Source organism: Vicugna pacos, chromosome 5, assembly GCF_048564905.1.
Source record: "Vicugna pacos chromosome 5, VicPac4, whole genome shotgun sequence".
Classification (NCBI taxonomy): domain Eukaryota; kingdom Metazoa; phylum Chordata; class Mammalia; order Artiodactyla; family Camelidae; genus Vicugna; species Vicugna pacos.
The window spans coordinates 37,974,751-37,991,902 of record NC_132991.1 but is presented as its reverse complement, the minus strand read 5'-3'; the positions used below and the strand labels follow the sequence as shown (position 1 = coordinate 37,991,902).

Below are 17,152 nucleotides of genomic sequence, written 5' to 3'. Positions count from 1 at the left end.
TGATATTTTAGTGGTTATTCAAGAAGTTATAATATGCACACTTAACTTACTAAAATCTACCTTAAATTATTACTTTCCACTTTTTAGAAAATGCAAGGGCTTCAAAACACTTAACTCTACTTATCTCTTTTTTTTCTACATATATTTTAAAATTCCAACAACTTTAACCATTGTTTAAAGTAGGAATTGGCAAACTATGACCCATAGGCCAAATCCTGCCCACTGCATGGTGGGTTTTGTTTTGATGACTTATGAGCTGAGATTGGTTTTTACAGTTATAAATGGCTGGGAAAAAAACCAAAAGAAACAATTTTAAGCTGTGTTAAAACAGCATAAAATTTAAATTTTATGTCCATAAATAAAGCTTTATTAAAAAGCAGCCACACCCATTCATTGTGTGTTTTCTACGTCTGCTTTCCCAGCACAACACAGGGTTAGGCAGTCACTGTGACAGAGACCATATTGGTGCCCTCATCGCTTTTCACTGCTCTCAGTGCACTGCACATTGCAGTGATGCACTGCATTAGAACTCATAAGAGTTCTGAGAGTCATATGCATTTCCCTACTACAACGCTTCATTTTCTTTTTAATACCAGTGCAGAGCCACCATGGCAAAAGGGGGAAAAAAAAGACTCTGAATGTCATACTTCTAAGACACAGTGGAATGTTGATTACCTTGTTATCAAATACAGCATTGTGGTTTTTTTTTTTAACACTATAGCTGTGCTAAAAGAATACAACATGCATTGACATCACCGGACAAAGACTCATCACAGTATTCACAACTCATGGGAATGCAACAATAAGAAAAATGAGAAAATTTAATATGAAATATCTAATCAGAAGAGAATGTCTTTACATATATAAAAAATGAAAATGATTCTGCAAATAGAGTAGGTTTTAGAGGCTTAAGTGGTGATACTTTTTTTATTTTGATGTTTTAAAGATGACATTTCTTTTCTGATGGATTTCCTTGTTTTTGTTGAAAGTAGAACATTTTTATTATTGCTCCTTTGCAGGTAATGTCTTTTTTTAAAACCTACTTTCAAGAATTTCTCTTTGTCCTTAATTTTTTAAGTTTTAGTATGATGTGTGTGTGTGTGTGTGTGTGTGTGTGTGTATATATATATATATTTATATATGTATATACATACACAGCAATTATCCTTCTTAAAGTTAGTGTACCTTCTTGTCTCTGTTTGGAAAACTCTTACCCTGTGTCTCTTGAAATACTGCTTATCCCCCTTCGTTGCTTTTCTCCTTCTTGGACTCTAACTACACATGTTACAGCTTTCTCCATGACCCAGTGCCACTTATGTTACTTTATATTTCATCCTTTTTCCCTTTAGTGCTTCATTCTGGATTTTCTACTTATCTCTGTTGTTGTTAAATCCATATATTGATTTCTTATTTTTATTTGTTGTATTTTTTTGAATCCTTAATATAGATTTATTCTCTATTGTGAAATTATACATCTTATTGTATTATCTTATGTACATATAATTAATAGTACTGTTGGCTTCTATTCTCCTTGATGTGAGTTGGCAAATTTTTCAAGAAGCAAATGTGATGGTAAATATTAGGGTCACCTAGTGATCTTCCATTTTCTTAGGAAATATGCTTCTCAAGTTCTGGTTGTCTTGGCTATTTTCCAAAACCCTCAAATAGTGCTTTCTTTCTTTGTCCGTGTGTGTGTGTGTGTGTGTGTATTGTCCAGCTTCTATAGTTGTACTCAGGAAGATAAAGTATACGTATACTAGAACTCTAAAGAATGTAAAGGAGCAACATTTTTCTTAACTAACATTAGTTCAAAGACTCTTAGTCATGAGAATGCCTAAAGTGAGCAGAAACATAGGGAGATGCAAAAGAGATAGAGGTAGCTTTATTTTTTAAATTTATTTTTGACCTTGCAAATTTGAACCAAAACAGAGATTCTTAGTAAATTAAACCTCTTCTTCTTAAAACTCATTTCCTAAACTCTACCCAAAACTACTAGGAGAAATCTCCAAAAGTAAAAGTAACAAAAATTATTTCCAAATTTATAAGAGGTCATGATTCCCTTGAAGGTGTGTGATAAAGGGGAAGGAACTAATAAATTACCAACTCCTTGTTTAGTTGTGGTAAGGAGAGCTATTGTGCTCTGAAACTTACAATGAGCAATACTATTAGTAGCATGTGGCTTCTAATCCTCATGCTCTTCAAAACCTTTTCAAACCCTAAATCTCTGTCAACTTCACACCAACCTCGTGAGCAGGGCTGAGAAGAGTGAGGTTAATAAGGCACCAAGGACACAAAATTTAAGGAGGTACTCACTCTCAAGGTCATGCAAGTTACAGCCCTGCCCTTGAATGACCCTGTACTTCCATGATCCCAGGAATGAGTGTCTCCTTAAATTTTGTGCACTAGTTGTCTCATTTGTCTCACCCTACCATCAGTTCTGCCTATGAGGTGGGTAGAGCAAAATTTATTCTCATCATTTTGTAATTGTGGAAACAGGCATAGAAAGATAATGTGTTTTCCCTAAGGCTATATTGGAACCTAGAAGACTGATCAAGGGAAATGGAAAATAACTTTGGTAAATATGGGTAGGATACACAATATTTTGTATAGTATCAAAAAACCATGTGCACTGCTAGTCAAACTTTAATCAAAGCCATGTGACTACTTTAGAGCAGTGATAGTAAATGTTAAATTTCATAGGATCAGTCTCCATATATCCTGCATGCCTCATAGCCTGAAAGACTATTTTTGGTTTCTGGGTGGTACACATTGACTTTCCTTGTTGATGTCATTATTGTTGATCTCAACCACACCAGTCAGGCTTAAACTTGAATTAACAAATGACACTTAAATTTTGGCAAGCCTTAGTTATGAAATCAGACTATTATTGTGTACTCGGTTTTTACCTTAGCAGATGCAGCACTAATCTCTACGAACACACTAATAAGGACAACTGCAGTCAGAATCTACAGAAAAGGTCCAAGAGATTCTCTTTGCCTACCAAAGAGGGCCGTCTCTGTTCAAGAATGTGGAATGATTTACAGGTGTTAACGGGCATGCATTATTGTTGGAAATTCTGCTCAATTAAGGCATCTGTGGAACTACAGAAAGGGCTGTGTTGAAAATGAGTGCACCTGTTTGCAACCTGCTAAAAGACGCATTGAGGATAAGATGCAGATATCTAACAACAACAACAAAAAGCAGGGATTAAAAAGCTTTATTTCTTTTTTAGTCTTCTTTTTTCTCTATTCAGCGTCTTTCTCAGGTATGAACTGAAAACTTCATTTTGAATCAGAGTCATTTCACCTAGCACTTTAAACGCAACCTTAGTTTCTGTCTCTTAAGTGAAGGTCAGTGGTTATCCATTATAGCACCCAACTCCAAATGCTTCTAGCAATTAATTATATCTATATCTGTTTTTATATAGTAAAAGAATAAGGAAATGACAGTCAGCAGTTTTAGGAAATACAAGTTAAAAGTATCCTATCATTTAAAATGATATATCATTTTGGAAAGAAATTTAAAAGCTGGTATATGTAATCTAAAATTAAATACAGATTTTGAATTTCAGGCTGTGAAGCTGAAAAGATCAAAGGAAAGTCTTTATATAGTACTTTGGAATTTGGTATAATACTTCCTGGGAGGTCATTTACTCCCATAATTTAGTCTGACTTATTTTGGCTTCAGGTCCATTAAAAAATGTGCAGCAAAAAAAAGAAGACTTCTTACTTTAATTTTTAACAGCAACTTGTCAGTAATAAAGAAAGGTGTCTGAAAGAGGATCATCTGTCATAGTCCTAATAGCTTTCAAATCTTCTGACTTTTTGAGTCTGATTGAGAGAGAAACTTACCTTGAAATGTCTATATTTTAACTCTCCACAGGTCTGTGAAGGGGTATTACATTAGATCTTCAGTAATGCTCAAACGCAGTCACCACCTACTATGACACCCATGGTTGTCACACCCTACCTACGGACATTTAGATGTCAAGAGAATTGGATGTGTTCTTAGGTATAATTTCTTTCTATCTGCTCTTTCAAGTGATTGAGTCCTACTGATGTGCGTTTAGCTTATCAGTGGATAATTGAATTCATAAAACAAAGTCCAGGTAAATAATTTCTTATCCTTTTTTACTTTCTCCTTCTCTTCCTATATCTCCTTCTCCCCTTTCTCTCTCTCTGTCTCTCTGTCTCTGTCTCTCTCCTTTCATCCTTCTCTCTCTCTGTCTGTCTCTCTCTCTCCCTGTTTCTCTCTCACATACACTAGGAAGAGTAAACTTTTTTTTTTTTAATCAGAGGCTACATTCTGCAAAAGCTAAAGTACTTGACTGAAAGTCAGAAAAGGAAAGAATCTTGTATTCTTTCTTCCTGTGCCTGTGGGTTTCATTGTACAAGTCATTTCATTTTTGTAGTCTTCAGCTTTCCTTATTTTAAAAATAAGGGGGTTGAGTTTGATGAGTTTTGAAGTCTTTTCTATTCCTGAACCTGTTTGAGCATGCCTCCTCTGGAATACTAGCAATTACTGTTTTACACTGACATATCGTACAAAAAAGTGCTTTTCTCCTCTGAATTTGGGCCCAGAAAACTGACAAAGGATTACTTTGTGTTAATATAGTTCAGCTAATTTTTCATCACAGCGGATTGCCCCCCACTATGAGAATGGTAAATGGCCATCAGCTCGTGCTGAGTGGCTGCCTAGGGTCTTGTGCTGAGAAGGACTGTGAAGTGGGGTCCAGGGAGTGCTATGAACTCTGAGCACTGGCTTTTATTGGTAAGCAAGGGGTAAGAGGGCCACACCTACTACTTGTTTGTCATCCTCGACCTCCTTCATTGTCAGTATTGTGGAAAATGCACTACTGGGAGGATCTTAACATAAATCCAGTTTGAATGAAATAAAATAGAAGGCATAAACAAGGCTTCTGTAACCAGCTTTTTTGTAGAGATGCCAACCACTGTTGCAGCCTCTTCAAGCTTAAGATTTCTAATACTTCTTGGTCCCGAAATTATTATTTATTACCTCAAGAAATGTACTTGTTTATGGACCCTCTAAACACACTCACAAAATGGAAGTATATTTTATTAAATAATCTAGGATCCTCAGGGCATTTAGTCTGGTTTAAAATATATTTTAGAGAGTTTCCCTGCTAACCCACGTATTGAAATCCTCATACTTTATAAATAATTGTACATTGACTTGGTTTAGTGTCAAATGGCCATTTCTTGGGCGATCTTTTGACTCAAAATAAATTTCAGAATACTTGCAAATAAAGACATTTATTTGCGTCTTATGTGCTTCTTCATTTGCTGTTGAAAGTTTCCTACAGGTTAGCTTCTACTGTATTATAATTTAAAGAAAATGAAAAATGTCAAACTACCATTTGGTGATTTGGCTACCACACTCTTTCCAGAAACACTTTTAATATATACTGAAGAGTTTGAAGTATGTATAAATCCATTGTGTAATATGGTATAATCTGTTGGTATTATATGCAGAACTTTAGCCAAACCCTATGAAACAGCAGAAATAATCTGTTGATCTATTGGATTTTTTTTCTAATTTTGGAAGGTTTTTACATTTTAAGTTCAAATTTTTACATAATTTCAAGCTACAGAAAAAAATTGGAAGCTGCAAGAATTCAAGGAATTCCCTGTATCTTTTATTTATTCACTGATTTTTTTTAACTTCCATTTACTCTCTTGTATTCCCTCCTATCTCCCACCAATTCCTCCCTTTCCTCTCTCCACATGCATTTTTCCTGAACTAAATGAATGTTACTTGGAGCTACCATGCCCTCCTTATTGCATACTTCATTGTGAATTTTCTAAGAACAAGATCATTCTTTTACATAACCATGGTATAATGACCAAAATCAGAAATTTAATATTGATACAATATTATTATATAATCTACAGTCCATATCCAAATTACTATATAACCAATTTTTAGTTTGCTGAGAAAGATTCAATAGTGAGGGAATAATGGATAATATAGGACAGAGATAAGAAAATTATTAGAATTTGTCCTTGAGTAGGCATAGGAGATGTTACCTCTTACAAAATCATGGGATTGACCTTGGTTATGAGAATAGGCAGAATATATGGGCACAGATAAAATTGGGTTGATTCATCCAGTGGTGAAAACATGATGATTCTTTTCTGTTACTTATCTTTTTAGAGAACTAAGAAATTAAAATTGAGGAAGGGGGTAGTTAATAAAGGTTTAAGGAGGAAGAAGAAAGTAGTAGAACAATCAGTGGATTAGACACATCTGTTATGATGGTTGGTAGCATTAAAGGCATAGTTGAGGTTACTGTAATGTAAGACTACTTAGCATGACTGTCTATTTTCTTTCAACTACACCTGGCTGTGAAAGTACAGGTTTAAGGTGAGGGGATAGTGTTGTTTAACCAGGGCTGAAATTTTGACATATTTGAACAATGAAGCAAAAGAGGATCAGGGAGTTGAGTGACTATGCAAGGGAGTAATTATGAAGACACTGTAGATCTAAACTGGATAGTAGGGGTGCGAGGATTTTAGGGCATAAGAGGCGGTGAGGAGGGTTGCAGTCATTGTAATGACAAGGTCTGGGATGTATTCTGGGAAGTAAGAAAAGGTAAATGACAAGAGCAGTGGAGGGGAAGATGTTGCGGGATTCAGAATCTTGAGTTTTGAAATGATCAATCTATATGATAATTGAAATTTTGACAGGAATAATGTGAGAGAGTACCAGAGAAGAACTACCAGAGAAAATACATCAGGAATGTTGAGTGATGCAAAGTAACTAGGACAGGTGGTGTGTGGTGTAGTCTGACAAGAGATTCAAAATTTGGGCTTTTTTAGGGAGAAGAAATTGGCCTGAAAGCAGCAATGATGAGCATGGAAAGCATTTGCCACAGCTTCAGGCTAGAAGGTAGGAGCGTGGTGGGGAGAAAACATGAAAGGGCTACAGGTGAAATGAGTCCCCTGCAGAGCCAGGCTTCTGTGAAAATACGAAGGGGAGGACTCAGCACTGCCTAGAAGTGCCGTGTCTAAGGAGGGTTCATTCATAGCATGGACTTCACAGCTTTATGTTTATTTGGTCTGGCAATTTGCCATCAAGTGGAAGTAAAGTCTCTTAAGGAGAAGCTCTGTTTTCGAACTCACAGAATGGTGCTGTAAGGGCTTAGCAGAATGAGTTGTTTTGTTGATGATGGTCCGTAAGTTCCAGAAGTCCCAGAGTGAGAGGACTTTAGAAGTTGCAGAGAGGTGCAGATATGAAGTAAACATGAAGTGCAGAGCCTTAGAGAATTGAAGCCTGGATATGAGGGAACGACCTTCCGGACATTCTGTTTCATTGGATCTGGAGTGGGACCCAGACATCAGTAGTTTTTAAAGCTTCCCGTGATTCTAATATGCTTCAGGACCTGAGATCCACTGTTATAAATATTTTAGTTGTATTAAACTAAACAATTCTTAAAAATTCCTTTACACCTATATTAAATTAATAAGAGGTGATACACACATATTACATATTGTACGGTAAAGATTAAGTGAATAAATCACTCAAGCACAGACACAGTTTTGTGGGGTTTTTTAGCCCACTACTGCCATTGTCAGTAGTTCTAAGTTAACACAAATAGTTGTCACCCAATAACTAAATCCCTCCATTCTTATTAACTGAGAAAAGTCAAGTGAAATCTACATGCAACTGGATCTTGGTGATGTTTGATGCTGTTTGACATTGTGTGCTTTCATAATGTAATTATTAAGTGGAATCGTTAAGCACAATTTTGTTCTGTTACTGACTTTGTTGATTATTAGATATCAATCTGTGATAAAATATATATTTTAGTCTTAATTTTAAATTTAGTGGCTAAGTGCCTGTGTAGGAGTCTTTAAGAATGAATAGTTTTTCACATTCTCTATTTTGATAACTTTTGGAATTTACATTTAAAATTTTCAGTTAACTTATGACAGTAGTGATTCCAAATTTAACCATAGATGTTTTGCTTTCCTATGTCTTCATACCTCTTCTGTCCTCCATTGAAATACTTATCAATTATCTGTGTGAGACATGTTGCTAGAACAACTTTATTTGGAATTTGAACATTAAGTTTGTACTCTGATTGTTATTGATATTGATAAAATAACAATTATCTTCTGCTCAGTATAGACCTGATTTCATAGCTTTGATGATAGTCTAAAACAACAAAAGCAGAAAGTTATGTTTAATTTTAATCTAAAATACATAATTTTCGTTACAATTTACTGGGAACTTATTTCAGTTCTACTCTAATGCCTCACCAGTTATGAGACTGAGCATCACCTGTCAAAAACAAACACATTGAAGATGCTAAACTTGTTCATTGCTCACAAATTTTCTTTTATTGTAATATTAAGCACAGGATATAAGAGATCTTAAGTATAGCACATGAGAAAAATATTATCTTCTACAAATACAGTGATTTGGATTTGTTCCTATTCAGAAGATGTGTTGAAAATGCTCTAGGATATTGTACACTGATTTCAGTCTGTAATAGCTAATCCCCATCTTGGATTGGTACAAGTAGTCAAATCATTCCCAAATCTTCAGGAAATGAAAGGCTAGATCACTAATCACCCATACATACTTCACTTTAACATTTCATTCAGCACTGACAGACGATCATAATGGAAGATATTATGAAAGGGCACCACTACAATTGTACTCAGTGAGCCACGTGTAATATTTGAAAGTGTAACAACTTTGCGGTACTTTGTAAGTTGCAGTTGTTCGGTGAAGAACAAATTTTAGACCAGATTTTCCCAGTCATCCAATCAAAAGCATTTATTATGTGCCCTCTATGTGTTAAGAACTATATTAAGTGTACAGTTTTGTTTCTGCTGTTCTTCTTAAACTATGCTCCTGGTGTGTTTTAAGCAGAGCAAACTGGGTCTTGTCAGTAAAATAAAATAAGGTAATTTTTCTCCCAGTTTCTGGAAAGTTAACTTAGTGCTTAGAATTTTTATCAATTTCAGTTTTCTCCTGCTAATTTTCTTAAATATTTGACATCTGATGTTGCTTTTTTATGTTGTAGCTTATTTTAAATAGTTTCAAAATTGTCTTATTTAAGATTAATACGTTTTTATTTTGTTATTCTGGAAACAACACCATGATCACCAAGTGTTCTTCCTGTCATGTAAACAAATTTGAATACCAATGTGACTTAAAAATGCCTTGGAACAACTGTTACTAATTTGATTCAGGTTGTTAAAAATCAGTAAATTCAGACAGTTGACTAATATACAAATTTCTGAAATATAATCATGTACTTTGAAAGAATTAATGCATCATTTTTAAAGTTGAAGTGTAGAAATGGGTTAGATCCCAGGTGGGTTTGGGTTATGTTTTTACTTACATGATTTTCTAGGGAATGAAATTAAAGCATGTCCATTTTTTTTTAATGCTAGTCATTTCCTACAGCTACAACAGACCATCTGTAAATTTAAGCTTCACAGAATATGTAATAAACTTGCTTTCTTTTTTTTTTTTTGGTCAGGTAGCATTAGCTTAGTATTTAAGAATAATAGCAAACTTTTACTGAGCACATGCTTTGTGTCAGGAGCTATGTTGTACATGCATTGGCTCTTCTTAACCTCACAGTTACCTTATCAAGGTGGTGTTCTTACTGCCTCCTTTATTCAGATAAGGAAATTGATTCATAAATATAAGGTAAACTAAACCCAGTTTAAACAACTAATACGTGACAGACCAGAAATTTGAACCCCTGCAGTGTGGCTACATAGTCTGTTCTCCTGACCTAAACTGGTGGACACAATAAAAATAATTTACTGGCTCACATAATTAAAAAGACTATAAATAGCACTTGCTTCAAGGCAAGACTTGATTTATTGGTTCAGTGATGTCACTTAGAACTTAGTTTCCTTCATTCTCACGGCTCTGTTTTCCCAAGATGGATGCCAGTGGCGTCAGAGGAAAATGCTTCCTTACTCGCATTCAGCAAGGAAGAGTGTCTTGGTCTCAGTATTTCTTGCAAAAGTCTTGAGAATCATTCTCAATAAGCCAGTTTAAGTTGCTGACTGACCCTGAATCAATTACTGTGGTCACGGAAATGAAATGCTCTGCTTGGCTTAGGTCGGGTCATGTTGCTTCCCTGAAACGAGAGTCCCCAGATGGGTTTCTGGTGAAGGTGTATATAGATATTCCAAAAGCAAACTACAAGTGTATGCAGAATATAGTATTTCTATATTCAAGTGTTTGTGTTATGAAATTCACTATGAGATGTATATGTAATATATATGTATAATCTTCTATCATCTATCTATCAGTGTATTCATCTATGTATTTATCATCTATCTCTGCCTGATACCTTTCCTTGGGAATCAGTCCTTGAACTGAGAAAGATGTCATTCAGAATGGTTTTTGCTTTGTTTTGGTGGAGGGAAGGGAAGTGTGCAGTTAGGAACATCTGTTCTATAATCATTTTGTCAGGCTACAGTATAAGTAGTAATGGCTATTGAAGCCAAGATTTATTTAGAAGATTTAATTTTGTAGACATTTGGAGCACTCAATAAAACAGAAAATAACATTTTATTTAAATTGATAGTTTTCAAATATCACTGACATAGTTGTTATATGAATATTTTTTTCCTTACACTGATTTTGCTTTTTATTTACATTCCTTTAGGAGCTAAGTACTGCTCTGAGGTATGGAGCACACAAAGATTGTAGTCTGGTAAATTTCAATGCCAAGGTTATATTGGCAGCTTGTGATGTGGAGGGATGAAATTCTTATCCATAGGAAACACGTGCTTCATGTTCTGTGCTTAAAAAGAGACATCATAGGAAAACCAAAACAAAAAACAAACAAACAAAACCCACCTCTGGATTCTTATGTCAAGGCTAAACCATTTAAGTACAGTAATAAACTTGCAAGTGGAAGAAGAGGCAAAAAAAAGATAAGTGAATTCCTTGGTATTACTGCAGCTTATGGCATCCTAAACAGAAATCATCACTCACCTATCTCAGTGTTGAGATTTGTGATGTAGATGGTCTTATTGAACCTAGACGTTGTGAAAGAGAAAATGACTTTTCTATAATTATGTGTAAAGACTATCTCTTTTGTTTTTAACATCTGATGTTTCTATTTCACATCAGTTGTGGTGGTCTACTTGGATTAACTGTAGTGTTTTATAGATTTATACAACAGGAAACAAAGATATTTCATTGCATATGCTTGTGAATCAGAATTTTTTGAGATTTTCTCCACCTTTGTAATGACTGTAGAGATATGATAAGGCCATAAAATCAGAAATATCCAAGTAGGATATATCTTTGAAATAATTGATAAAAATGAAAAAAATTAGAATGCTTCTTTTACATTTTTTTAAAATAAAGTTTGATTTTAGGGTAGTTTTCGATTTACAGAAAAATTGCAAGGATGGTATAGAAAATTCCTGTGTACCCTACACCCAGTTTCCCATGTTATCAACATCTTACATTAGGACAGTATATTTGTTACAATTAATAAACTAATATTGATACTTTATCATTAACTAAAGTACAGAGATACTTAGTTTTTTAAAATAAGACTTTGCTTTCAAACAGTTTAACATATACAGAATTCTTACGAAAGAGTACAAGGGTTCTCAAATACCTACACTGCATTTTCCTTATTACTGACATCTTACATTAGTCTGGTACATTTGTCACAATTAATGAGCCAATATTGATGCAATATTATTTTAAAAGTCCACACTTTATTCCCATTTCCTCAGTTTCCCCTGTTGTCCTTTTTCTGTTTCAAGATCCCATCCAGGACACCACATTACGTTTAGTCATTGTGTCTCCTTAAGCTCCACTTGGTTGTAACAGTTTCTCGGACATCCCTTGTTTTTAATAACTCTAACAATTTTGAGAATTATCGGTTAGCATATTGTAAAATGTCCCTCAGTTTTCTGATTTTTTAAAATCATGATTAGACTGGATCTTTGAGTTTTGGGGAGGAGACCACAGAGGTAAAGTACCATTCTCATCACTTATATCAAGGGTACATATGACTTACCAGCATTGATGTTAACCTTGGTCACCTGGCTGAGGTAATGTTTGTCAGATTCTCCACTACAAAGTTACCTTTTTTTCTCCCTCCCTTTTCATACTATTCTCTTTGGAAAGAAGTTACTCTGTACAGCTCACACAGCAGGAAAGTCATGTTCCACATCTTAAGGACAGTTCTCCCAATAAAGATAAACTTATTCTTTCCTTTTTTTCACCCAATTATTTAATTACATTTATATTTTAAAAATACAAATATTCAAATAGCATAGCACTTGCATCAAAAGTATTTATTAGAAAGAGTGGAACACAGCCTACTAGTGCAGTATTCCAGGGTTAAGTTGGTATTATTGGAAAAGTCCAGTATTCCAGGGAGGGCATGACATCCTCCCTGGGTGTACACTTACTTCTTATCTGGATTATGCTGTTTGTCAAATTGTTTCTAAAATCTTCCTATTTCCTGTGTTTAACACGGCATCTTAGTGATAATGGATTGCCAAAGTTTATTATCTGCTGAGTGAAGCAGAAAATACTTGAATTTGCTCTGTTTCTCCCTGAACATGAAGCAACAGCAGCAGCAGGAACAACAGCAACACTAGTGGGTTTGTTGAATGAGCCCCATTATGCTAAGTGTTTGACATATGCTGAAATTTAAGCCTTAGCAACTTAACTATCTTCATTTCAAAGAGTAGGAAACCTTCAGAGAATCAAATGACTTGACCAAGATCACTAAACTGGCAAATGGCAAAGTTGAAATTTAAACTAAGATTTTAAATTACGCTAAGAAATTTAAGAAACAAGATTACACTGTATAGCACAGGGAAATATACACAAAATGTTATGATAAATCACAGAGAAAAAAATGTGACAATGAGTGTATATATGTCCATGAATGACTGAAAAATTGTGCTGAACACTGGAATTTGACACAACATTGTAAAATGATTATAAATCAATAAAAAATGTTAAAAAAAGGTTTTTTCAAAATTTAAGTTACCAGGTACCCTTTAAGTCCTCAACTCACTCATGATGTTAAAGACTTCAAGTATTTCCCCCTCTCTGTCTTTGATTTTTTTGAGTCTGCAGTTATATTTCCACCATTCTGTCACTTTGATAATTTAAGTCTTTTCCTGTAGATCTTTTCTGGTCTAATAGTATCATGTGTGAAATATGGTAATAAGAATTTTTTAGTGTTTGTTGCATACGCATTTGAGTTTTATTTGGGATTAACATCATGTTGGCAGGCTGCATTTTTGGTTTTTCCAGTACCTCCCTTGATGCCCAAAATTTCATTAACATTTTGATGAGACTATCCATTAATCCATACACCCAACTAATAACCACTGACCACATATATAAATTATGGGAAGATACAAGCTGAAGATCAACTTTGCCTTCAATAAAACTACAGGTGGATAGAAATAATAAACATACCACAATAGTATAAGGAGAAAAAGTGGTGAAAATTATGACTAAGGGTTAATGAGTTCAGAGAAAAGATTAATTTTGTATTGGAATTTCAGAGAAGACCTCTTAGAAGAGGTAACATTTACCTCAGGTGTGGAACAGCTACTAGGGTTTGTAAACATGGTGATGGATGTGAGTACAGTATAATGTAGAACTGACCACCAAGATTCTGCTTTCTTTTTTCTCTCTCAGACACCTTTAGGTGCTCATTATCTTCTGACTGCCTTTTAAATATAAAACAATTGACTTCTGCCTACAATTCTCTTTTCTTTGTTTTCTATATACACTCTGTACCTTCAGCTATCAGTCACATGCTGAGAACTCCAGACCTTTCTATCCACCTGCCTACAAAATATCTCAACAGGCGCCTCAAACTCAGTATGTCAAAAATAACATTTTCCTGCTCATTTTCTTAGACATAAAATTAACACCTAAAATAACTGAGTATAGTTTCTGTCACATGCTACCTGAGAGACTTTAGGCAAGTTAGTTAACATTTTTTTTAAACACTAAGACAAGTAGTAATTGTGCCTGTTTTATTTTCATGATATAAAAATCAAATGAGATCATGATGTCTAAGCTCTCAGTGCTAGTTGGTGGTGGTATCATTATTCATACAATTTTAGTAAAGAACATCACTATCCACTTGATCACTCAAACTCCAAACTTAGCAACCCATGAAACTCTTTAATATCATCTTCAGTGCTGTCATTTCTGTGTCAGCAGACTCTCTCTTGAGATGCCTCTTTTCTGTGCCTTCTTCTCTATCCCTACTTGCCACTTCCTTAGGCCAGGCCTTCCTCTAATTTGAAAGATGACAGCTGGATTTCCTGCATTAGATCATATTATGTGTTATTATATGTTATTGCTAAAGTAATGTGTTATTGCTAAAGTATTATGTGTTATTGCTAAAGTAATGCTTCTAATAGGCATATCTGATTTTTCTCCCCTGCTTTAATTGACGACTCCATATTATTTAGGAGTTACAAGTCTAAACTCTTTAGCGTGATCTGGCCTCTCTGAAGCCTCCTGAGTTCTCTCTAGTGAACATACCCACAGCTCTAAATACGATAGTTTCCAAACCTCCACACCACCCACCCACCCTGTTACTCATTTTCCTTCCTGGCATTCCATACTGTTTCACATGTCTGCTGCTTGGAATCTTGTTCCAGCAATGTCTTCTCCACCCATACTGCACATCCTCAACTCTCAACAATGTCTTCTACAATTCCTTTCAAGACGGCCACAGCTACTTTTGAGTCTCCACTGCAAACTTATGCTGTTTCCGTAGTACCTTAACCTTCTGTTGCATGTATTCATTTACAGACCTTTCTTTTTCACCAGACTATACATTGCTTGAGGGCATGAATCTCACATCTAATTTTGCATTCATTCTCATATCCAAGTAAAGTGCTTGGCATGTAATAGGTATTTGATAAACTCTTGTATGAATTATTTAATAAATTTTATCCAAATGATCAGAGTTTACTCATATTCTCACACTGCTTGCTGTCCATTGATATTAATTCCAAGATCTTATCTATTTTTGAAACTTCACATTTTGCTAGATAGAGAAGTCATTTGAAACTCAGAGGATTCTGGATTATTTAGTTACCACATCATTTATACTGCTGGTGTTAAACACTGCCACTAGTACCAGCTCTGTAAGACCTGGCTCTAAATATATCTTTCTTCACTTATTGTTTCTAAAGTAAGCCCCTACATATGTCAAAATAGTACCATCTAATAGTATGGTGACCCCATTTCTCAGACATATTTTAGGAAAGAATACCTGCCTAGCTTTTTCCTCCATCTGATGTAGAATTCAAAAATAAATTTATATTTGATGGACAGAGCTAGCAAAGATGCCTGATATCTACTTAATTTAGCCTGTCACCAGGTACACCACAATATAATTACCCATTTATTAAGAAATAAAATGTAAGACTAAAAGCATTTAATTTTAATTGCTTCTGATGCTCACCATATTGTCACTTTATACTGGCTCACTGTGGCTGCCCAGCTAGAATTTCTCTTTCATGCAAACAACAGGACTAAATTGAATTACATAAAAAGAAGCTACACACTGACTCCCAGCAGTATGTTTTGACAAAACATTTTGTCTCCTTAAATAATTTCAGATGCTGTAGTCAAAAGCCTTGACTGCAAATAATGGGTTCATAAAACCTATCTTTAAAATTTTACCTGACAGTAATGCCGTGCAAATATCTGCACTTCTAGTTCAACTTCTCCACTTGTTTACATCGGGATTTTAATAGAGTGGCTGTCACAGAACAACTGCTAAAGGCCACTGTTTGATAAGTTGCTGTAAAAACATACTGTTTAAAATGAGAATTTTCTCCTTAAATTCAGCCATCATGAAAGGTGATGGTGGTGGTGGTTAGAAAAATATTGAAGAAACATGTTTTCTTGGAGGACCTCAATAAAATTCTCAGTTAAGTGACATTCTAAATAGTGATGACTTTCAGATTCTGAGTTTTAAGTTGCTAAAGCAGCATCTGGCAAAAAATACTGCACATAGTAGTTTCTCAATAAATGTGTTCCTTCAATAGTTATAGCACCTGTTCTTTAAAAAGGTTGCTTCATAGAGCCTGAATTTTACTCTAGTATATTTAACTCTATCAAATAAAACATGAATTATTTCCATAATGAAATTGCATTAGTATTTTAAAAGCAATTAAATATATACTGCCATACATGTTTTGCTTGTTCACTGTTAAATCTTTGCCATGATAAAACAAATAAGACCTTGATAATGAGCTTAAGGTTTATTTAGTGCTTACTGTGTGGCTTTCAAGATATTAAACACTTTACATGAATTGTCTTATTGAACCGTCTCATCAATCTGATGAGATAGGTATTATTTGTGAAGAATCTGAGAAACTGTTTTATTTCTTGAAATTAACTTCTTCCATTTAACTAAAAATCTTATCTAGTTATACCGTAATAGCAGGATAATATATGGGAAACATTCAGCGTCTTCACAGAATTACTTTTTTTTACTTCTCAACAACACAGTTGGATGTGTGGCCTTATTTCTCATTGGGACATATTTCAATGTCTGATGCTTTTTTTTTTTTTCCCAGAAAACTCTGCAACTTCTTTTAATATCACAAATTCAGCTTCAGTCTTAACAAGGTGAATTCCACACCTGTTTTAGTTTGGCTTTTCAGTTCAGTGAAATAAATATCAACAGTGTTAGCATTATCTACTTTTTAAGAACTTAAAATTATCGATCATTTTAAATATCAAGCACTATAGTTACTATCGCAGTATGAATTTGAAAATGCCAAAAAATAATCCTAGACTCTCATATAGTTTGGCAAGAGTGGACACTTCCATTTTATTTTCTGCTTTCAAACTGATTGTGCTAGGTCCTAATCATTTCAATCTGTGTTCTTCTTCAGTCCAGCCTTTTTTCCAAAGACATTTGTTTCTTCGCAAGAGTTCCCAGAATGGTGTCAAATATGAATTGGTTCTAAGTGACATTTTCTTTCTTGACAAACTACTTCCACACTGTTAGAGAATTTTTGTAGATTAAAATTGTTGGCATTGTTTTAATTCTCTTTTATTCTAAGTAAATTAAATTCTCTATCTTGTACTCTCTTGCTCATTTTATTTCATCAGTGTC

At 34.5% G+C, this 17,152-nt stretch overlaps 1 long non-coding RNA gene across 3 annotated transcripts in view; it reads left to right on the top strand.

Moving 5' to 3' along the window:
• The window catches only part of LOC140696381 (uncharacterized), a 310,247-nt gene that overhangs the window by 99,497 nt on the left and 193,598 nt on the right, over positions 1-17,152 (top strand). The gene's annotated exons all lie outside the window — the stretch shown is intronic.